The sequence below is a fragment of the Triticum urartu genome, chromosome 4A (assembly GCF_056163025.1).
Source record: "Triticum urartu cultivar PI428250 chromosome 4A, HENAU_Tu73, whole genome shotgun sequence".
Lineage (NCBI taxonomy): Eukaryota > Viridiplantae > Streptophyta > Magnoliopsida > Poales > Poaceae > Triticum > Triticum urartu.
Window position 1 is genome coordinate 338,010,496 of NC_141876.1, and position 23,121 is coordinate 338,033,616.

The 23,121-nt window shown below is 49.7% G+C and overlaps 1 pseudogene; it reads right to left on the bottom strand.

The window, feature by feature from the left end:
* Window positions 1–452: 452 nt before the first annotated feature.
* On the bottom strand, window positions 453–1,980 carry LOC147975774 (uncharacterized; annotated as a pseudogene).
* Between the last annotated feature and the right edge of the window lie 21,141 nt (window positions 1,981–23,121).

A 23,121-nucleotide genomic window follows, 5' to 3' on the forward strand; every position in this document is an offset into this window, starting at 1 on the left:
GAAATCAGGATCTGCTTTTGCTTTCTCGTTGAAGTAGGATATCGTGTCCTCTATGTCAGCCAACCTGCTCTCTTTGCGGTACTTTGCCTTTAGGTTTGTGACGTCTGTCGGTATGTAGGGAATGCTACTCAGTCTACCATCTCTGCTGTGGATGAGGGACAATATTTGGAACATTCTTGATGGAACGATGTTACAATCATGTAGCAATTTTACAAATTTCTTCTCGAGGGGACTGAATCCTCTGTGGGCGCTCAGAAATTTTACTAGGTCAAACTTCTTTATGAGTTCGTGGTTGTGCTCGTCGAAATATTCAGTGACCACCCACCGTGCTCCATCTACGTTTAGCTTACACCGGACAGGGCATTCCGTCTTGACAATGATACCTCTCTTTCGTTCCGGCACGACAGGTGCAACACCTTTACCTTTCTTGTTCCTTCGTGCCTTGTAGCACCTCATCTCACCTCTGCTGTACTCGTTAGTTTTTTTTAAGTTTTCCTATGGTATTCGGTGTTGACCGCAAACCCATGGAACATTGCATATCTCTGGTAGAATTCCTTGGCATCTTCAAACGAATCAAATCTCTGCCCAACATATGGTGGCTGAGGTACCATGATTTCTGATTGCCCATCTTCTTCATCCCCTTGTGCTTCATCGTTAGTTTCATCGTTCACTTCAGTATCGGTGGCTGGTTCATCTGCTTGAGTGTTTCTTGTGCTGGTGTGGAAAGGTGTGCTTGTCGGCATTACTAGAACGATTGCCATTTCTGACACTGATTCTGCATTGTTTGTGGCAGGATTATTGGCTGGCTGGTGGAACGCTTCTTCCGTGTGCTCAAAGGTTCCCGCAGTAGATGTCCCCACGCCGTTGTTGATTATAGTTGAAGGTCCTGCAAATAAAACAGGTGCATGTGTAAGCATTGCTTCAATGGTAGGTTTATCGTAACGGAATATAGCAACTGCATCTGATTTGGCATGACATCATTCATACATCATGTCATGGCATCTGCATGTGGCCGTGCATGGCAACTGCAGTTTTTCAGCCATGGCAGCTACAGTCCAACAAACATGGCAGTTACTATTGCCAAGGCATGGCAACCGACATCTTTAGCATCAAAACTTGGATTCTAGGTACGAGCTCACTAGGCAAATGGAGTCAATCACGAATGTTGCACACAGGCATACAACAATTGACAAATCCTAAAGACAATAGATGACTATTTTGCACGCTTCCACTTAGTAGCATTTTCTGTTGTTTTTCCGCCACCAATGTGACAAATCCACTTTCCCCCCATAGTTTTCCACAAAAGAAAATGCACTACTGTTTTGCTGGTTCACATATTTTTACCTTGTTGTGCCGCATGTGCTAATCGTATCTGGTCTGTCATACCAATTTGCTGTGCTCTATCTACAATAGCGTTGGCCTGCAACTGTGAAGCTTGCCACAATATGTTTGCTGATGTGGTTCCACCATAACAACCTGCGAACATTTTAGTAGTTGGTCAATGCATAGCAACTGTAGTTTGTACAACCTGGCACATGTAGTGGTTCAACCATGGCACATAGATTTGTTCACACTTGTCATCCATACTTGTTTAGACATTGCAATCACATTTGATTACACATGGCAATTTCAATTGATTTTCCATGGCAACTGCAGTTGTCCAGGCATGGCAACTGTAGCTATCCAGGCATGGCAACTACAGCTATCCAGACACAACAACTGTGTTTTGTCAAGTCACCACGTAAACACCAATGTCACCTATGTTCCTTCTCTTGATTCACTATCCACAAAATCACTTCATACGACTCACCTGTGTACGACATTGATGGAAGGTACATGGTTGCCGCTTGTTGCCATGTGCTGCATGAAGCTCCTGCATTTTTCCATATAACTCATAAGTCTTTGTCATCCTTGCAAGTTTAATTTCATGGCCACACCAGTATGTTTCTTTTTCATATGCATTACCTTGATTTGCCACATTTTATACTTGAAGTTGGTCGCCCATACATCTGTCAGCGCTAGCACCCTGTGCCTGAACTTGCCATGGTATCCCCGTGTGTGTGGTTGGGTCATAAGAACCTGCAAAAATTGACATTGTAGGACATAAGTAGAATGCCATTTTCCTCATCACAAACATGGTAACTGCCCCTTTTTTTGATCATGCATCCTACCGATGCTCCCGTACTGCTCTAGTAGTGGCAGCAACGGCCCTGTGGAAATGAGTTGGTTGTACTCTGCTACATCCCAAGGGGGCGTTTCTGGCCTTTGAGAAAACAAAGGACCACTGCCATCGTCATGATTCTTTTTTCCGCATTTTTCTACCACTATGTTTTCACTCACTGGATGAACAAGAACGTATGAATATCCGAAAATGCACACTTTCTATTTTGCACATACAAGAAAACATAACAATCTTATCACATTTTCTTGCATAGACAACCGATACATCATGATAAGTAGGTCATGCACATTCATTCCCTTTTCTAAAATCTGGATGCCAACTATCATTTTGAACAGATGGCAACAACCAAGATAATATGATGGCAAGTAACAACATAACATGATGACAGCTAACGGCAAAGATAGGTGGCAACTAACGTCAGATATATGTGGCAATTAATTTTTCCCCTCCGTACGCACTACCCAAATTCCTCCTTTCTTTCCATTAATTTTATTAAATCCTACACATTCTTCTGGAGCAACTACTTGCAACAACCCAACCTAGAAGCTTAGTTCAACTCTAGGATAATATGGCAGATCTGGCGTATGTTGGTTGGCAAAGGGGAATACACACAGATCTGTGGTGTCTTTGCCATGACAGTGTGGATCTAGTCGCCATCTTCGTAGGCAATCTGGAATTTCAATTTTATGGATAGAAGAAGGACGAGAAACAGGAGGAGATCGGAGATCGACCTGTTAGCTCGTCGCCGCGGGGGAGGGGTGGCGGTGGGGGTGGGGGTGGGGGTAGGAATGTGCTAGGGATCTGCTCTGGTTGCCATGGAAACTAGAGAAGGAAGATGATGGATGTAGGGGATGGAGAGGTAGGAGACGATGGCGGCAGGTCGGAGTGGGGTTTGAAGGCAGGCCAGGACAACGGACACATTATGTCGTGTGGGCAGCATGGTCGATCGCCCGGATGTGTGGGTGATTGTGCCACACACAGGATGTGCGGGCTGTGGCTGCCTGCGCCCGGACGCCGTCGTGCGGGCAGGGTCGTCTCCGTGCCACACAGGGCGTGCGGCACAACCCCACTAGATGCCACACCTGTGGCAGTTATCGTCGTCCTAAATCAATAGAAGGGCAAGAATGGCACTCAGGTAATTTCGCCATGTATCGGCACCAGTTCTGAACACCTGAACTCAAATCAAGTTGACGGACGTATCAACTGATAGCCAACCACAATGTAACAACCCGGGGTTTACTATAAAATTAGAAATTATTATTTTTTGAATCATATTGTACGAATTAATTAATTAATTAATATAGACATTTTATTTTTCCATTTTGTTCAATGATGAATAAGTAAACGGTTTCCTTGTAGACCTAGATTCACCTCCACACATTGCACTTAGCCTTTTTGCGATATTTGGGAGCTACACAATTTTAACACTAGCCTAGCTAGTCAGTAGTTCAAACCCATTTATTCAAGTATAAATGCATTTACTTTCTAAAGAAATATTAAGTGAAGTTCAAAAAGGTTGATTATTTTTGTGTGGCCTTTTATAGTCTAGACAGGCCACATATGAAATTTTATCTGGAGTTCCTTTGATGCCCGAGTTATTTTTTTCCAGCCACTACAACTTTCAATTAATATTTTTTAAAATATATATTCTTTTACAAAGGCTGCTTTATTACAACATTACACCTGGCCTATGCATAACTGAGTTGCACACAGCCATAACCAAGTCCAAGCTCAAAAAGGTGAAATACAAGTAATCATGTGGATATTGTATAACGCCTATGACACAGGAGGGCCAATCCGAAGATCATGGTGCCATCCATGTCGGGTAAAAGCATCCCTCGTCATAGCCTCCAAGCGTGTGCACACCTCCATAAATAGTTCTTGATTTTTAACATGTTGTAGAAACGACCATAAACATAGTGTACCGGTACATCTGTAGATAACGTGCAACACACAAGAACCTGATGAAGATACCACATGAAGATTTTATTCTTGAGTGGTATCTTCTTCTTTCAAATCATTTTATTATTATCAACATGCACCTCTGACTGGATCAACACTTTATACATGGACTCCACCAAGAATTTACCACTTGCATGTAGGTTACAATGAAAAACATCGATCCCTTGCGACAATTGCCTTGTGGATAGACGTTGTACCAAAGTGTTCAACGATTCAAGTCTAGGACCAACTAAATCTCTCCTAAACGCCACATTTAGCGAAAAGGATTCCATAACTGTGGCGATTGTATCACCCTTGTGACGCACAATATTGTATCGGGCAAGATATTGTTTTCGGAGGGTGGCATTGCCCAACCACTTATCCTCCCAAAACCTAATATTTGATCTATCTTTTATGGCGAAGGATCCACATTGGAAGAAATGTTTCTTCGTAGCCATTAGACTATTCCAAAAGTGTGAGTCCCCAGGCTTTTAATATAATTGGGACACTGTCTTTGAGCCTACATATTTTCTTAGGATGGTTTGGCATACACCATCTTCCATAAGTAGCTTAAACAACCATTTTGTCGGGGTAATCTAGCGACATATGCTAGGGGTGGCTAATCATGGATAGGGACAGGAGTACGTCGTCGGGCCTTGGAAGCAGGAGTGAGCGAGATCACGAACGCCTATGAGTATTACCCAGGTTCAGGGCTCTCCATGGAGATAACACCCCTAGTCCTACTCTGCGGGGTCTCCGCATGATGACTATGATCAAATAGGTGGATACAAGGTTGCTCCTTGAGCTGTTCGGCCAGAGGAAGAAGAAGGGCAAGGCTAGCTCCTCTGATTCTCCTAGCTATGGGTGTGTATGTTGGTGTGGGTGCTGAACCCTTTCCATGGGTGCTCCTAGGGGTTTATATAGGCCTATCCACCAGGGGTACAATGGTAACTCTACTGGGTGTAGGACCTGGACGTCAGTGTCTTGGGGGGCCGGGTTCTCCGCTGACTGCTGGGGTCTGCCGCCTGGTGGGTCCCGCCGGCTACGACAAACCCGGTCGACAGGTAGGGCCTGCCGCCTGCGGGACACGCCCATTGCCTTTTGCTGTAGCATTGTACTTGATGACGGAGGCCTCATGAGGAGCCGCATGGCTACAGTGCCCTCGCCTGGTGGGCGATTACTGTAGCCATGCCCCGTCTCATCAGATTAATGGTGCACAGACTCCGAGAGGGGGGAGGGCCGGCTGCTGGAGGCCGGCCAGCCCCTGAGGCCGTCTTCTGGGGTTGTGCCATCTGCTAGATGCTCGCGAACAGGTAGGGCCCGCCGCCTGTGGGCCGTACCGACCACCCGTCGTGGGGACATGGCCACGCCATAAGCCGTATGGCTATAGTGCCGCGCTAGGAGGCGGGTGTCTGCTGGGTCGGCTCGCACTGTAGCCACACTCTTTCGTGATCCGGGGAAGGGCGTGGTCCTGTAGCCACGCCCCATCTCATCGTAATGAATGTGCGCAAACTCTGAGCGGAGGAAGGGCCGCCTGCTAGGAGCCGACCCCCTGAGGCCGTCCTTTGAGTGTACGTCATCTTCCAGGAACCAGCCTCCTGGACCAGCCGGCCCAAGGAGGGGGCCGTGCGTCCCGAAGGTGCGAGGGGCTTGCTAGCCCCGATGTCTTGAAATGTTACGAGGTGCTGATGAGGCTACCCATGGTCAATCCCTCCGACAGTAGTCCCCGAAGCTGGTGGGGTGTCGTGGCTCTAGCCGAGGGGCCTCAGCAGCTTCCTACTTCGGATGGTCTTGTATTCTTGCTTCTACGGCTTCGGGTGATGCCGTCTACCAGGAGCCGGCCGTGGCTGGGCCGGCCGCCTGATGGATTCGCATCACCGTGGGAGGCGCCGTGTGGTGCGCATGTCGCCCGTTGCTCGCATGCCACGTGCCGCCAGCAGGCCAAGCCGGCCTGCCAGCCCAAGCGCGCGATGGGACATTGTCGTAGGCTCGGCCCACCACTACAGGGCGTCGGCGCGCGCACGGATCCGCTGGAGCAGAGGTGGGCGGCTGCCCTCCGCACGCGCAATGATTATGCGCTTTGAAGGCGTGGAAAATGCGGGGTCGTGCGGGGCGTGTGCGCAGTTAATCCCCACGCCCCCCGACTTGTCTCTTCGGCTCCGCCGCCGCGAGCATATAAATAAGGGGGGGGGGAGGGCGCGGCTGAACGCACACGCGCCCCCTTGCTCTTCATCTTCTTCCTCCTCTTCCTTGTCTTCTCGCCGTCGCGCTGCTGCTGTGCTGCTTTGCTGCCGAAGCGCTCGCTGCAGCCCGTTGTCACCTGTCCTCGTCATGCCGCCCCGGCTTCGCCGTCACCCGTCTTCTCCACGCCACTGCCAAGTCATCGCGAACAATGGCGCGAGGGGAGTGGGATGGCTCCAACGTCCACAATGACCACCTCGAGTTCCTATGCTCGACGCGGCGGATACCCAGTGCGGCGTGCCTGGGGACGCGCCTCCCGGGCGAGCGTGAGATCTCGCCAGCGCCGCTGGCCGGAAAATTCGTCGTCTTTCGAAATCAGTTCCTTCGTGGCTTCGTCTTGCCTGGGACCTCCTTCTTGCGTGAGTTTCTCGAGTTCTACCGTCTGCAGCTGCACCACCTCATGCCCAACACGATGGTGCTACTGTCCGCCTTCGTCACCTTCTGCGAGGGCTACCTCGGCGTCCTGCCCACACTTTAGCTATGGGACAGGTTCTTCCATCTTAAGCTTGGCACCGCGGCCAAGGGTGAGCCAGCCCAATGTGGTGCATGCATTGCCGCGCGGTGCTCCAGCAGTGACGTCCGGTTCCCGGCTGTCATCTTGAACGAGTCAGCAAAGTTATGGCAGAAGTCATAGTTCTAAATCCGCAACATCGATCCGACCCGCGACTACATCAACTTTGCGGCCTTCGCGGCCGGTCTGCCTCCTGGAACGCAGGGCAACTGGGGCCAGCAACCCGGCAAGCCGCTGCCGGCAGTCATCTCCAACGTCCTCGACCGGCTTCAGGAGATGACAGATTCGGAGGGGCTCGAACTGGCGGACCTTCTGGCCGCCTTCGTCTACTGCCAGGTGTCGCCCCTCCAACTTCGGCCGCATCTGATCTGCGAGATGAGCGGCCGCCGTGACCCCTGCCGCATGTCGACGGAGGACCTGCCGACCATCGAGGTGGTCCGACAAGTAAATTACTTCTCCAACAGCGAGCTCGACGAGGTTGAATTGAGATTTGGCAAGCCGCCGTACAACTGCGCCAACCTGCCGCCTGCGATTAGTGTCTGGTCTCCTTACTTTTCTTGTGATGTTCTCTTTATCTGCCCTGACCACCCGAACGTGGAGCCATGCTTTGCTGGCCAGGCGGCAGTTGTCGCGCTGACTCCTGGCCATTAGTGGATGCTGGGCCGGGAGGTGAGCGACGTGGGCGACCCACTCTGGGGGCGGCCGCGTTGGAGGAAGAAGACGCTGCCGAAGGGGGTGGCGAGGGAGCAGTCGGCTCCAGTGGAGGAGGCGGCGACGTCTAGATGATGACAAGGACATCGACGAATAGCGCAACCTAGAAGGCGCCGACAGGACGGGGGCCGGTTCCTCGATGGCGTGGCCAACTGGCGGGGCACCGATAGGAGCACCCAACATGTCATAGCGCCGTGCCGACGTGGGGATGTTTGGCAGCCGGCCATCCAAGAAGGCCAAGTCCACGGTCGCCGTGACCAAGCGGCAAGAGGCCGCGAAGGCGGCCGCCATCATGAGGACCCCGATGTAGGAGATATGCCCTAGAGGTAATAATAAATGCTATTACTTATCTCCATGTTCATAATTATGTTTATGTTCCATGCTATAACTGCTATGGTTCTCGAGTCTGCAATAACACGAGGCTCGGAGGAAGACTCATATGCACGTGTGGAATAAGAAACGGTAAGAAGCATTCCTAGTCTGGCCTCTAAGACTAGCTCAAGTGTTGCATGATGATTCTGTTCTCCTGGTCATGGGCATGTCTATGACAGCAACTTTGAGGGCACAATGTTAAGAGAACATTTGTGTTGAATTGACCCGGATTGATGTTATGCTATGAGATTCATTCGTCACAAGTTTAATGGTACATAACACAGAGATGGTTAACGTTTGCATGATTCCTTAGACCGTGAGAGTATCGAGTTTCTTCATGCTTGCTTCATGAACTTTGGGGTTTGTTAAATGTCATCCGTAAATGGGTGGGTATTACGACGGCTTACATGTTCATGGAAAAGTATGTCAAGTAACTTGATAGCTCAATATTGGGATTTGCTCCTCCGACAATGGAGAGATATTCTCGGGCCCTCTTGGTGTTAAGGTACCGATAATCGTCTGGCCAGACACCTTGTGATGTGATCACTTGGATGCCGGAACACGAAAACGAGAAAAGAGAACAAAACTGGTAACGATGTGACTTGCATGGTGGACAAATTGTTCGTCCATGGGGATGCAATAAATCTCACCTCGGGTGTTTGTGACATATCGCGAAGCAACAGGAATAGCTCACTGCAACAGGAGGTTCACTCGAATATTTATTCGTGTGGGTATAGGGGTCAATATGGGTGTCCACGGCTCCGATGTTGATCATTGATCGGAAGGGGTTCCGGGTCATGTCTATACTTCACCGAACCTATAGGGTCACATGCTTAAGGGTCATCTATCTGCTGAATACTAGACAGGGAGTCTGAGAGAAAATCATCGAAAAAGTTTCGGACAGCGGAAAAGTTTCGCTGAGAGAGGTCACCGGATGAGTTTCGGTGAAACCGAAAAGTTGTTTCAGGGTATGCCATTAAGTCAAAATGGTTTCGACACATGCCTGATAATTCTTGGAGGGTGCCAGAATCATTCTGGAAACTTTTTGGAATTTTCAGAAATAAAAGCCGGAAATGTTCCGGAGCTGTCGGAACCGGTTCAGACGCTTTTCGCAGATGAAAAGCACTAAACTGGAATTGTTCCAGAACGCATTGAAAATTATTATGGTTCGTACTGGAAATGTTCTAAGCCCACATAAATATTTTTAGTTCGAACGGACGTTGAAAAATATCGTCGTGAATAGTGAAAGTGCTTTTTGGGATATTTTATGGAAAGACACCTTTTGGGGCTTTGCCCAAAAGATCTATGGATGACATGGAAGGGTGCGAACCTCCTTTTGCGGGGCCCCACAAGGGGTGGGACGTTCATGGGTGCAGCTCATCCATGGGGCCCCACTTGTCCCATGTTTTTACTATTTAGGTCCTTGGGAAGGACTCCATTTCATGTGGGTTTTGGGTTTTCTTGTAAAACCACCCTACCCCTTGGGATTTCCTATAAATAGAGGTGGAGGGGCAGCCCTCCACTCTCATCCTTGCTCTCATACACATGCCATGCATTATCTGGCTTCTTCTCTCCCTCCCACGAAAAGAGTTTTGTAGAGCCGTAAGGCTGTCTGGGTTCCGGCAGGAACTAGTTCTGGACGGCGAAGCCCTGCCGGATAGATGACACCGTATGTGTGCAACTCCGTAGAGAGATCTTAGTTTCGGTCTTAGTTCATGAGTGCCTCCCGAAGGGCTGTCCGTGTGACCGTCCGAGTTCCGAAGGTCCTCCCGAAGGGCTGTCCGAGTGACCGTTCGAGTTTCGAAGGTCCTCCCGAAGGGCTGTCCGCGACACCGTCCAGGGGGCTGTTCGACCGCCTCCCGGAGGGTTGTCTGAGGAGCAGTTGAGGGTAAACATCCTCGCGGTTGGGAGGTTGTAAATACTAGCTGCGGGGATCTGCACCACCGATCGTCATCGACTCTACTTCCCGGTGCGCTATGAGTCGGTAACGAAAAAGATCAAACCATGTATGCAGTCTCCATAGTGGTCCTGGGCTGGTGCGTAGGTCGAACAATTTTTGTTTTCTGTCGCGTTCCCTTACAGTGGTATCAGAGCCGTGCTATGCGTAGATGCAGGTTGCGATATAGAATACATAGAGATGTATGGGTATTGCATAATATAATTAGGTAGTAGATGAGATCTATTGCTGAAAATTATTTATGCGAGTGTCAAATGAAATCTGTTACCCGATGTTCTTGTTGCTTCCCTGAAATTTGCATATTTCTGATCTTGATAATAGTATGGTAGAGTTTCAATGTTCTGGCAATCCGCGATCCTGATTGATCAACGAAGTGCTAACAGTTCATTGAATTCCACCTTAGTTAAAAAGAAATATCAAATTTAGCAGGGGAAAGGGAAATGCAGATATGATCTGCATGGGGGTCATGCGTATGACGAAGTTCAGTATGGGGCTCGAGATTTTATTATCTCGTGTTTCATACACCCCGCAAAGTTAATCTAGCAACTTGAATTATCATACTTGATGATGGACGTTGGTAGCTTCGGTTTGTTTTGAAACCTTAGAAGCCACGAAAACCAAGTCTTTGCATGAACCGATTAGAGGCGTCTAACTTGCTTTTGTACGAGGGTTTTGCATGTGCATGTGATGTGGTATAGCAGTGCTCATAATAATTTGATTATGTATGAGATGACTATATGATGTAAATTGATTAACATGACCTGCGTGTCATGATTCGGCATGATGGCTGGAGCCATATGATTGTCACTTTAGTGACCTGCGTGTCAACCTTAAGTAATGCACTTATTTTATTAGCTATAGAGATAGCAATATTGTCTGGTGCATCGACAAGGTGGTGGCAATCTTCGTGAAGGTGAACACTGACGCGAATGCCGAAGACGAAGAAATGAAAGACCTCTCGGTCAGAAAGGGCTATACCATATCATGCTATTATGAATTACCTGAGATGTTTATCCCTTATGATGCACCCTTCTTGATTGCGCGGTAGTCTCTTTTTATTAGGGTGATCTCTCACTTAAATATCAAGTAGTTAGTGTTCTCCCAAGTGTAGCACCATCATGGCACCTATCTTTTTGGGGTGCTCCATGGATGCATGGGTACGAACGATTAGAGAAGTGTGAGGCGGGTGAGGTCAGACCTCGCAGCAAGATCACTTGGTTGTCTTGATGTTCATGGCAGGATCATCCTGAGCTCGGAACACACGCATTGAAAGATGAGCAAGAATCACATAGAGATGTGATCAGCAAGTTGGCCTGTCGATTAAAATTCCCGTTGTGAGATGATGATTCTATGGCGATGAATTGAAGTCTCGATCTTGTATCACTCAAAATTAATTATGAGAGATATTCATTTGAGTGGGAGCACACTGTTGAATTAACATGTTTAATTCTCAGTGCAATTAATTATGAACACTGTCTAAGTGTTTCTTACAAAATAGTTGTAGAATAATGGCTCATGTTTCCACCTTCCCTGTTAAAATTGAATAGCTGTTAAATATCTGGTTAAAACTTTACAATTGGTAACTTAATGTGAGGATTGTCCTCAAAAGTGCCAAGAAGGACTTTGTCCTATCGCATGCTTTCCGTATCCGCCCGCTAATGCTATGGATCATGTGACTCTCGTCCTTCGATCCAAAAGCCAGAATTCTGTTACGGTTAAGTGGAATATGTTTGCTTCCATGAAACCCAAACTTCGAAAATTGGGATAGTTATATGATATTCATGGAACTGAAAATTATTTTAAGATACAAACAAAGAAATGTTTGTTTGCAAGTATTAGTAAAAGTGTTTACTATGCATTTAACTGTTGGGAAAGGGATCCAAAAGAATGCCTGTCATATAATGAAAGGTGAATAAAACAAAAACTTAAAGAGAAAAGAAGTGTCCAAAGGGTGTTAGTATGACTTACACGCCTAGAAAGTCCGGGGCTAACGCCACTCTTAAGTTGGGTGCTTCTTTTGCGAGTAGGAGAAATACTAAAAGTTAAACTGTTAGAAGTATAAGGTCAAAGAAGACATAAATAAATTTGCCATTATCCCTTTTAAAGTGATGCTTTAGAGACTGCGGCTTTTACACTAAAAAGAGCTACATCGGGTCTATTGAAATGAAACCATGGTATGGTACGCCCAACCATGTTATATCTTTTCTTAACATTTGGAATATGGGGCTTGTGTAAAAGGTTACAAACCTATTCCAAATCAAACAAGTGCTACTTTCTAGGTTATACCAAAATGTTGGGTATTCCTCCCGCACTATACCGAGGCAAATAGTTTTGCCGTGAAACGGTGTGCTTTTAAAGAGAATGGTTCTTTCAAAAAGGTGAGTGGGAGAATAGTGCAACTCGACGAGATAAATAGTACCTTCCTCATCAGATCAAAGGAAAGAGACCTTGGAAGTAATTCCAGAGTTTCCTACTGCGACTGATACAGAAGTCTCTACAATAAAATGTATCAACTTGGGTCGAACTTGCACCTGAACCACGTAGGCAAGGCTCGTGCAAACCTCTCAGGTGCGCAAATGAGATATTGTTGTTAGACAACGTTATACCTACGATACACAAGGAAGCGTTGATGGGCCCTGACTCTGGAATTGGCTAAATGCCAATACAACCCGAGTTAGTTTCCATATAAGTGATTCAAGATTAAAACCTTGATACACCTTTCGGAAGACTTAGAGCCTAAAAAATATTTATGGAACTTAAAACTGGTACGGATAAAAATGTTTTATCCATAAAGCTCAACTTGTTGAAATAAGAAGTTCAAGAGTTGACTACGATGAGGTTGTTTTCATCGTAGCGATGCTTAAAGTCGGTTCGGGTTGAACTAGCAATTAACACATATTTCAATCATGAGATATTAAACATGGATGACAATAGGATTTGCATTTGATGGAAATGAAACAAGGACTTGCATGTGTTACAGTCCAAGGCATTTTGTCTATCCAGAGGATGCTAGTAAGGGTGCAAACTTGAGAGTTCCAGCGATGGACAAAAGAGAGCAAAATGGAGTTGCAATCTTCATGCTTTGATGAAATGGTCAAAGGGGTTTGACTTCATCAATGGGTAACGAAGATGCTTGTAATTCAAGAAAGTAAGTGGGAGCGTGATAATATTTCTAAAAACCTTGGGTGCTTGATACATTGTTAATTGGAAATAAATTTCTTGACACGAATTAGGACTTCATTTGAAAATAGTTTTTTGATGAAGTGCTTAGGCTAAATAGCCTCAATATTAGGCATAATGAACTATGCAGATAGATTTACCTAATAGGGGTAAGCAATGAATACATATTGACAAGGTGCTAAAACATTTTAGCATTTAAAACTTCCAAGGAGTAATTCTTGCCGGAGTCACATGGAAGAGTTTTTTTGCAAGACTCGGTGTCCCAAAACACTGATGAGCAAAATACATGAAGCAGATTCCACACACTTTTGTGTTTGAATTAATCATGTATTCCATGGTATGTAAAACAACCAGATATGTCCGATACTCCCAAGGTGTTGCGAATGTGGATACTAAAGTGATCAAAGTACTGATCGTGGGACAACAGTGAAAGATGTCATTGAGTGCTAGAGTAAGTACTGATGATATGTTTTCTCCCAAGTGGAGATCATGAAGAGTTCATTGTAAAATGTTACATCGATACAGTATTCATCTTTTCTCCATGTGATTTTCAATTTAAGTTAAGGGTTTTGTGTAATACACAATATGATGGCACGGTAGTTGGAAATTGTTCCCAACAGGATACCGTGGCGAATTCTATAACAAATGACTATGTATGTTGACGCTTTAGAAGCGAAAAACAAGATGTTGAATCATATAGTTCATTCATGAACTTAGTATGGTTCCAAGATGGCTTTTGTCAATGGGACACTACTGCAGGTAGTTTCTCCATAACTCAGTCTGAGGAATCCATGTTCGACCTGTGATTCACAAACATAAAAGCCAAGTCCATACAAAATATGAATTTTGTGAAAGCGTGAAAACACGAGGATATGCAGAGATAGACACGGATTTGAAGTTGTCCGATCCGATGGACATCAGGCTATACCACATGCGAAGCATTTTTTACACCGGTATGCCATAGGTGTAAAGTGCATTAGCATTAACTAGATTATTGACTCTAGTGCAAGTGGGAGTCTGTAGGAGATATGCCCTAGAGGCAATAATAAATGCTATTACTTATCTCCATGTTCATAATTATGTTTATGTTCCATGCTATAACTGATATGGTTCTCGAGTCTGCAATAACACAAGGCTCGAAGGAAGACTCATATGCACGCGTGGAATAAGAAACGGTAAGAAGCATTCCTAGTCTGGCCTCTAAGACTAGCTCAAGTGTTGCATGATGACTATGTTTTCCTAGTCATGGGCATGTCTATGCCAGCAACTTTGAGGGCACAATGTTAAGAGAACATTTGTGTTGAATCGACCCGGATTGATGTTATGCTATGATATTCATTCATCACAAGTTTAATGGTACATAACACAGAGATGGTTAATGTTTGCGTGATTCCTTAGACCATGAGAGTATCGAGTTTTTTCATGCTTGCTTCATGAACTTTGGGGTTTGTTAAACGTCATCCGTAAATGGGTGGCTATTACGGTGGCTTACGGGTTCATGGAAAAGTATGTCAAGTAACTTGATAGCTTAAGATTGGGATTTTCTCCTCCGATTATGGAGATATATTCTCGGGCCCTCTCGGTGTTACGGTGTCCATAATCGTTTGGCCAGACACCTTGTGATTTGATCACTGGGATGCCGGAACACGGAAACGAGAAAAGAGAACAAAACCGGTAACGAGGTAACTTGCATGGTGGACAAATTGTTCATCCATGGGGATGCAATAAATCTCACCTCGGGTGTTTGTGACATATCGCGAAGCAACAGGAATAGTTCACTGCAACTGGAGGTTCACTCGAATATTTATCCGTGTGGGTATAGGGGTCAATATGGGTGTCCACGGCTCCGATGTTGATCATTGATCGGAAGGGGTTCCGGGTCATGTCTATACTTCACTAAACCTATAGGGTCACACGCTTAAGGGTCATCTATCTGCTGAATACTAGACAGGGAGTCTGAGAGAAAATCATCGAAAAAGTTTCGGACACTGAAAAGTTTCGGACAGCGGAAAAGTTCCGCTTAGAGAGGTCACCGGATGAGTTTCGGTGAAACCTAAAAAGTTGATTCGGGGTATGCCATTAAGTCAAAATGGTTTTGACACATGCCTGATAATTCTTGGAGGGTGCCAGAATCATTCTGGAAACTTTTTGGAATTTTCGAAAATAAAAACTGGAAATGTTCCAGAGCTGTCGGAACCGGTTCAGATGCTTTTCGCAGATGAAAATCACTAAACTGGAATTGTTCCAGAACGCGTTGAAAATTATTATGGTGGGTACTGGAAATGTTCTAAGCCCACATAAATATTTTCAGTTCAAACAGACGCTGAAAAATATCACCGTGAATAGTGAAAGTGCTTTTTGGGATATTTTATGGGAAGACACCTTTTGGGGCTTTGCCCAAAAGATCTAGGGATGACATGGAAGGGTGGGAACCTCCTTTTGGGGGCCCCACAAGGAGTGGGACGTTCATGGGTGCAGCTCATCCATGGGGCCCCACTTGTCCCTTGTTTTCACTCTTTAGGTCCTTGGGAAGGACTCCATGTCATGTGGGTTTTGGGTTTTCTTGTAAAACCACCCTACCCCTTGGGATTTCCTATAAATAGAGGTGGAGGGGCAGCCCTCCACTCTCATCCCTTGCTCTCATACACATGCCGCATTATCTGGCTTCTTCTCTCCCTCCCACGAAAAGAGTTTCATAGAGCCGTAAGGATGTCTGGGTTCCGGCAGGAACTAGTTCTGGACGGCGAAGCCCCTGCCGGATAGATGACACCGTATGTGTGCAACTCTGTAGAGAGATCGTAGTTTCGGTCTTAGTTCGTGAGTGCCTCCCGAAGGGCTGTCCGTGTGACCGTCCGAGTTTCGAAGGTCCTCACAAAGGGCTGTCCGAGTGACCGTTCAAGTTTCAAAGGTCCTCCCGAAGGGCTGTCCGCGACACCGTCCGGGGGGCTGTTCGACCGCCTCCCGGAGGGCTGTCTGAGGAGCAGATGAGGGTATACATCCTCGCGATTGGGACATTGTAAATCCTAGCTGCGGGGATCTGCACCGCCGATCGTAATCAACTCTACTTCCTGCTGCGCTATGAGTCGGCAACGAAAAAGATCAAACCATGTATGCAGTCTCCATAGTGGTCCTGGGCTGGTGCGTAGGTTGGACAATTTTTTTTCTGTCGTGTTCCCCTGCACCCGAAGCAGCTTCCAATGGTGTCCGCGTAAGTGTTTTGGCTGCTTTTGTCTTGATAATTCTTGGCTTGTCTTCTCTTGTGTGTTTTTGTCTTGAGTTTTCTTCTCTCGCAAATTTCTTATCTTCACCTGCCGTGTTATGCAGGGCTCCGCTTTCTGTGTCACGGACCCTATCCACTTCGGTGATTGGGATGGCAAGCGGCCCCAAAGGCACCCGCCGCGTGGACCCGTCCGGCGCCCTTCTGGAGGCGACGAAGAGGAACGCGCGAGAGGCGCAGCAGGAGCATGATGTCACGACTCGGGCAGAGGTGGAGGCAGCAGACACGGCGTGGGCGGAGGCCGACGTGACGGCCAAGGCGTAGGCCAGTGCAGCGGCGAAGGAGCAGGTGGACACGGCGGCCAAGGCGCGGGCGGAGGAGCCGACCCATGATGGGGTTCCAGAGGCCGCTGGCCCTCAGCAAACGGAGCCGCCGGTGACGGAGGGCCAGACACTGACTGGAGGAGCCAGGGCCGACCAGACGACCTTGGAGAGGGGAGGGCCGACCCCATCGCCCCGGAGATGGAAGTGCCTCCGCGCGCACTGACTGTTGGCGACCCAGGTAGCCGACTCTAAATGCCAGAGGTGCCATCATCCAGCGTTGAGATGGTGGTGAGCCGGGCGGTCACGACCCGTGTCCCTGCACGCCAGCGCCCAGCGCGGGCGGTTTCAGCGCCGAGGACCATGGAGGTTGGGGCTATGAGCTCGTGGGTGCCCGACACCGAGGCCACCAGCGCCGCTCCGCCTGACTAGACGTCAGGAGCCGGCTCGGCTGTCCTCAACATGACGGTGAAGGACATCTTGGACCAGTTCAACGCCCATGACGCCACCGTCATGAAGTCCAGGAACGAGCTGCTGGCGATGCGGACGGCCGTCCGGGTATGCTCTCTCAACCTTGCTTTGAATTCTTGTAATCTTCAGTGGGGGCACGCCAGCATACCCACTAGGTGTAGCCCCCGAGTTCTAGGCCGGCTGCTGAGCAGGCGGGCTGGAACTTCAAGGTGTGCTTCCGAATGCTGAAGTGTCGCTTTTGTCACAGGACTACCATAACCTGCGTGCGGCCGCCTACAACTCCCAGAACCTGGCGCTGGCCAAGCGGACTGCCGACCTGAACCATAGCAGATGTATGTATAGTCGTCTTTCAGTGGGGGCGCACAAGCGCACACACTGGGTGTAGTCCTCAAGATTCGGGCCGACTGTTGAGCAGTCGAGCCGGATCTTCCGGCAACTACTTATTCTTGGTTGATGCTGACATTTGTTTCTTGTCTTGGCAGAGGTCACCGCTCAGCTACGGACGCACGTGGGCGAACTCGAGACTGAGATCCATGCCGAGGAGCAAGAGCGCAGCCAGGCCGCCAAGGAGTGCGACCGACTAGCGAAGGAGCTGGCGGACCAGGTGGAGAAGCACAAGGCGGAGATCCGGCAGCTGAAAGATGGCAAGGTGCTCCTCAAGGCCGAGTTCAGGATTGAGCGCTTGGACTAGGTCGAAAGGGAGAAGCTACTGTCAGACGGCTATGAGGTGATCGAGGACATGGTTGAAGGTAAATCCTTTCTTCTTTTGTTGCTTCGTTGCCGACTGCTGTAGGAACCAGCTTCTAAACTCTTGGTCTTCTTCTGGAAAGAGTTTCTCCCCGGTCGCTCCATTGCCGTCTGCCTGGCCATCAAGGCGCGGCGCATCTGCAAAGGAGGAGGGTGCAGACATGCCGCCGAATGCGCCCCGGACCCTGGGCGAGCAGCTCATGGAAATCAAGATGCGCCTTGAGCCGACGCTCCGTCTGCTCCACCATCTTCAGTGCGCCGGTTCGGAGGTCCTAGCGGGGCTCTGGTCGGATGATCATGTTCCTGGCACTCCCAGTCGGACTGCCGACTGGCTGGAGGTGGTGGTCGGGTGGTTTGAGGCCTAGAAGGGCACTGTGGCTCAGGCAGGCGCTCAGACTACGCTGGAGTTCGTCAAGGCCTGGTACCCAGACGTGAGGTTGGCCCAGCTAGCCACCTTCCACCAGGCGGCTGGACCTGAGCACGAGGCGGTGCGCGATGAGCTTGTCAAACGTGCGGTGACCCTTGCGGAGTATGCCGACACTGGCATCTTCATTCCGGAGCCGGACGAAGACGACGCTGAGGTGCCACCTTCGTGGTTTGGGCTGAACCCGGAGGAGTGGGAGGACTCGGCAGAGGAGATCGCCTTCAGTGACAAGGGCGAAGAGGACGAGGACGAGGAAGGTGAGGACGTCACACCGGATGCGGGAGCAACCAGCCAGGTTCTGACCGACTGGGCCTCCGCCGGCAAGCTGTGGGAGATTACGTCCACCGCCACCGACGCCGACCAGGCTGAGACCCGACAGCTAGACGCTCCACCAGCTGGCGCCTCAGCCAGCGCCGACTTGTCCACGCTGCCTGTAGCGCCCTTGGCCTAGGAGGCCCTTTATCCTTAGATTTTCTTTGTCTTATGCTTTGAACAAACAAGTCAATTATGCGCAGTTCCACCCGCTGGGGGTGTACTTCAAACTCTGTTGAATGCTGGCCTCGAGCCTTTTGCTATGTAAATAAGCTTATTCTCACACATGCTTGTGCTTTTGCCAGGTTCTGGCTTGGTTTTGCTTTTGTTCTATTCTGGCTTGGTTTTGCTTTTGTTCTATTCCGCCTTTTCTTTTGTCGCCTTTTGTTGGCTGCCGCCCTGCCAGCCGGACAGCCACGCAATGGTCTATGGCTGGGTCAGGGACTTGGCCGTTTAGAATAGGCAAGTTGCTTTGGCTGCCTAGAACATAGCGAGTCAAGCGAGAAGCCGGCCGACCGGCTGCTGAGCAGCCGGGCGGGTGAGGCGAGGGGCCGTCTTGGCACAAGTTAGCATTCTTCCTTAGTCATTTTTTGTGTGGACAACGTTTCTGGCCTTTAGCTCTTGCCAGCTGAACAGTCACGCTGCGAGCTATAGCTGAGGTGAAGAGAGGGCTCAGCTGTCGGCACACTACTTAGCTGACTTCAGGTTGTGCCAACTTGGGTCAACGCGGCGAGCCCCCGGGCTGGCTGACCGGACCTGGTGCAGGGTGAAAGAATGAAATAATACATTCATTGGCGAAGCTTATCATATAGATAAAAAGTTAGCCCCCGAGTGCGTCTCGGGGGACATGTTGTCTTTGCTTAACACAAAAGGTAGCGGTGTACATACACTGCATCAACTGTAAAATCGTCGGAGAAGATTTGCATTCCATGGGCGCTCTGTTTCTTTGCCGGAATCGTCCCTCTTCCATGCCCTGGGCTTTTGCGCCTCCATGAGGTAGTAGGAGTCATTGCCCAGGGCCTTGCTGATGATGACAGGCCCTCCCAAGGGACTGAGAGCTTGTGCTGGCCGGCTGTTCGCTGGATCAGCCGGAGCATAAGGTCCCCTTCGTGGAAGGATTGTGGCCTGACCTTCCGGCTGTGGTAGCGGTGCAGGCTCTGGTGATAGATGGCGGACCGGCTGAGTGCCAGCAGCCGGGCCTCTTCCAGCAGATCGATGCTGTCTTCTCGCACCTCCTTCGCTTCCGCCTTCGTGTTCGTGGTGACGCTAGGCGAGTCGAACTCGATGTCAGTTGGGATGACAGCCTCGGCCCCATACATGGGGAAGAAGGGAGTGAAGCCGGTTGCTTTGTTTAGCGTAGTTCTTAGACTCCAAAGGACTGCCGACAGCTCCTCGATGCAGCATCGAGCCGAGCGTTCCAGCGGCTCGACCGGTCGGGGCTTGATGCTGCATAGGATGAGACCATTTGCTCGCTCCACCTGACCGTTTGACTGCAGATGGGTAATGAATGCTAGGTCTAGTCAGATGCCCTGCGTCACGCAGAAATGGGCCAGGCGCCTTTGGAGAAGTTTGTGCCATTGTTGGTGATGATGCTGTGCGGGATACCATACCGGACGGTGATATCAGCAATGAAGGTCAAAGCAGTCGGACCATTTAGCTTCTTGATTGGCTTTCTTTTGATCCACTTCGTGAACTTGCCCATGGCGACCAGCAGATGGGTCATGCCGCCGCACGCTGTCTTGAACGGGCCCACCATGTCTAGCCCCCACACGGCGAACGACCAAGTGAGGGGGATGGTATTGAGTGCAGAGGCCGGCTGGTGTTGCTTGGAGCTGAAGCCTTGGCCCCCCTTGCACTTGCGGACCAACTCTTTGGCGTCGTCCAAAGGAGTCGGCTAGAAGAAACCATGGTGGAAAGCCTTGGTGACGAGGGATCTAGAGGTGGCATGGTGGCCGCATTCTCCTTGATGGTTGTCTCGGAGGATTGCAATGCCTTTCTCTGGCTCCACACAGCACTGGAAGACACCAGTCACACTGCGCCTGACAAGCTCTTTGTTCACTATTGTGTAAGCTGCTGCCCAGCGTTGCACCTGCCGGGCCAAAATCTCATCGGTTGTTAGCTCTCGGCTCGCCAGGAAGTTGAAGATGGGCTGTGCCCCAAGATGGTGCTTGTACCACTCTCATGACTGCAACTGGTACTAGGGCGGTTGGGTTGGGAGGCGGCAGGTTGGAGCCGGCCGCTGCTTGCTGTGTTGCTGAAGTCCCTGAGTCGACTGTTGCAGTCCCCGGGCCGGGTTCTGAAGTCCCCGGGCCAGGTTCAAGTGCCACGGTCCCTGGGCTGCTTGCGGAAGTCCCTGGGCCGGCTGCTGAAGTCCCTGAGCCGGATCCGACTTCTCCGGGGTTAGCCAACACGAAGATGGACTCTGATTCCGGCGAAGGTTGGATAGACGGCTTGCACAGACACTAGAGGGAGACACCAGCTGGTATGGCTTGCCGGGTGGAGCCGATCTGGGCTGGGGTGTCCGCTTGCTCGTTGCCGGCCGGTGGTACGTGGAGGAATTCGCACATGTCAAAGTGCCCGCTGATCTCCTGGACGAGGAAGCGGTAGCTTGCCATGTTTGCATCCTTGGCGTCCCAGTCTCCAGACGACTGCTGGACTACCAAGTCCGAGTCGCTGTAGCATATAATCCAGTGGATGCCGACCTCCTTGGCTAGTCGGAGCCCGTGGATGAGTGCTTCGTACTCGGCCACGTTGTTGGAGGTGGCGAAGTGGATTTGCAACGTGTACTTGAGCTTGTCGCTCTTTGGATAGGTGAGGATGCTGCCGGCTCCCAGACCGGTGCGCATCTTTGAGCCATCGAAATTCATCCGCCAGTGAGTGGAATTCAGCGCTAGTGGCAAGTACTGGGTCTCAGCCCAGTCGACTAGGAAGTCGGCCTACTCTTGGGATTTGATGGCGGTGCGAGGCTGGTAGAGGATGGTGTGGGGAGCCAGCTCAATGGACCACTTTGCCACCCGGCCTGAAGCATTTCTGTTGCCTATGATCTCGGTAAGAGGGGCGGCACAGACGACCGTGATGGTGTGCTCCTAGAAGTACTGCTTGAGCTTCTTGGCGGCAAAGTACACACCGTAGCACATCTTCTGGTAGTGGGGGTAGTTCTGCTTTGAGGTGGACAGCACCTCGCTCAGGTAGTAGACCGGCCTCTGGACCAGCTGGGCCTTGCCGTCTTTTGGTCGCTCGACCACGATCACAGTGTTGACCACCCGGCCGGTAGCGGTGATGTACAGGAACATGGGTTCCTTCGTAGCCGGAGTAGCCAGAACAGGCGGCGTGGACAACATCCGCTTGAGCAGGAGGAAGGCCTTGCCACAGCCCTAGAATAATTCTTGTAATTAGTGGAATTACATTCATGCATCATGTTTAAATTTTTTTAAACTTGAAATGGGGATGTTCAACCCCTAGCACCAAATAGAATTCAACCAGGCTCAATTTGAAATTGTTTCAATGAACCCAAAATGCCCTTCTGAAAAGTTCATCATTTTTGAATTGGTCCAGAACCTCTGCCAAAAATGGTGCACATTTTTCTAGGTCACTCTAGATTTTTGAATTAAATCATTATGTATTTCAATTTGGGCATTTAACTGCTATAATTATGTTAATTGCTCAAATAATTTTGGAACTAAATGTGGGCTGTTGGAAATAATTCAAATAGTGCACACAATTATTTGCAGGATTTATAAAAGTGATTTGGTATTTTAAAGTAAATCAAAACAAACGAAACAAATAGAAAAACAAAAAGAAAAAGAAAAGAGAGAGCGAAAGGGAAACTAACCTGGGCATACCTCACCTGGCCTGCTCCTATAACAGAGGCCCAGCCCACCAGGCGCCGTCGTCCTCCTGGCGCCAGTCGGCCAGGTGCGTGGCCGACGCGCGTGCACGCATGACACGCCAGGCCACCAGGGCGCCTGCTTGCCTCCTCCTGCCAGCGAGACGACGCGAGAAAACACCCGGGAGACGTTTGGATCATGCCAACCGCTCCATTTCTACCCCTCGCCTCTCCCTCACCCTCTCGAAGCCATAGCCGAACGCTGCCGTCGCTGTCGCTCGCTGTCATCGCGTCCACCGTGCTCCCCGAGCCGCCCGAGCTGTCCCCGAGCTCCGCCACCTCATTCCCTACCTCCTCACCGAGCCACGCGACCAGAAGGGCCCCGAAGCGCCACCGCCGATGCCTTTCCGCTCCTCGGTCGCCGGAGATCCACCTCGCCGCCCCGCTCAGCTCTGGCCTTTCCTCGAGCCTGCTTCGACACCTGCTGCAACCGCTGTGAGCTGTTCCTCCCACCCCTATCCGTTCTCTCCCTCGCACACCGTAGCCACATCCCCGCTCGCTCCCGAACGTTGGCCGCCACCCCGAGCTCATTTCCGATGAGCTTCAGCCGCCCTAGCTACTGCTGCCTTCTGTGCTGGATGTGGGAGAGCTCTGGCTCCCCGTAGCCACTCTCCACCGTCCTTTTGGTCGCCGGAGAAGTGAGCCCGAG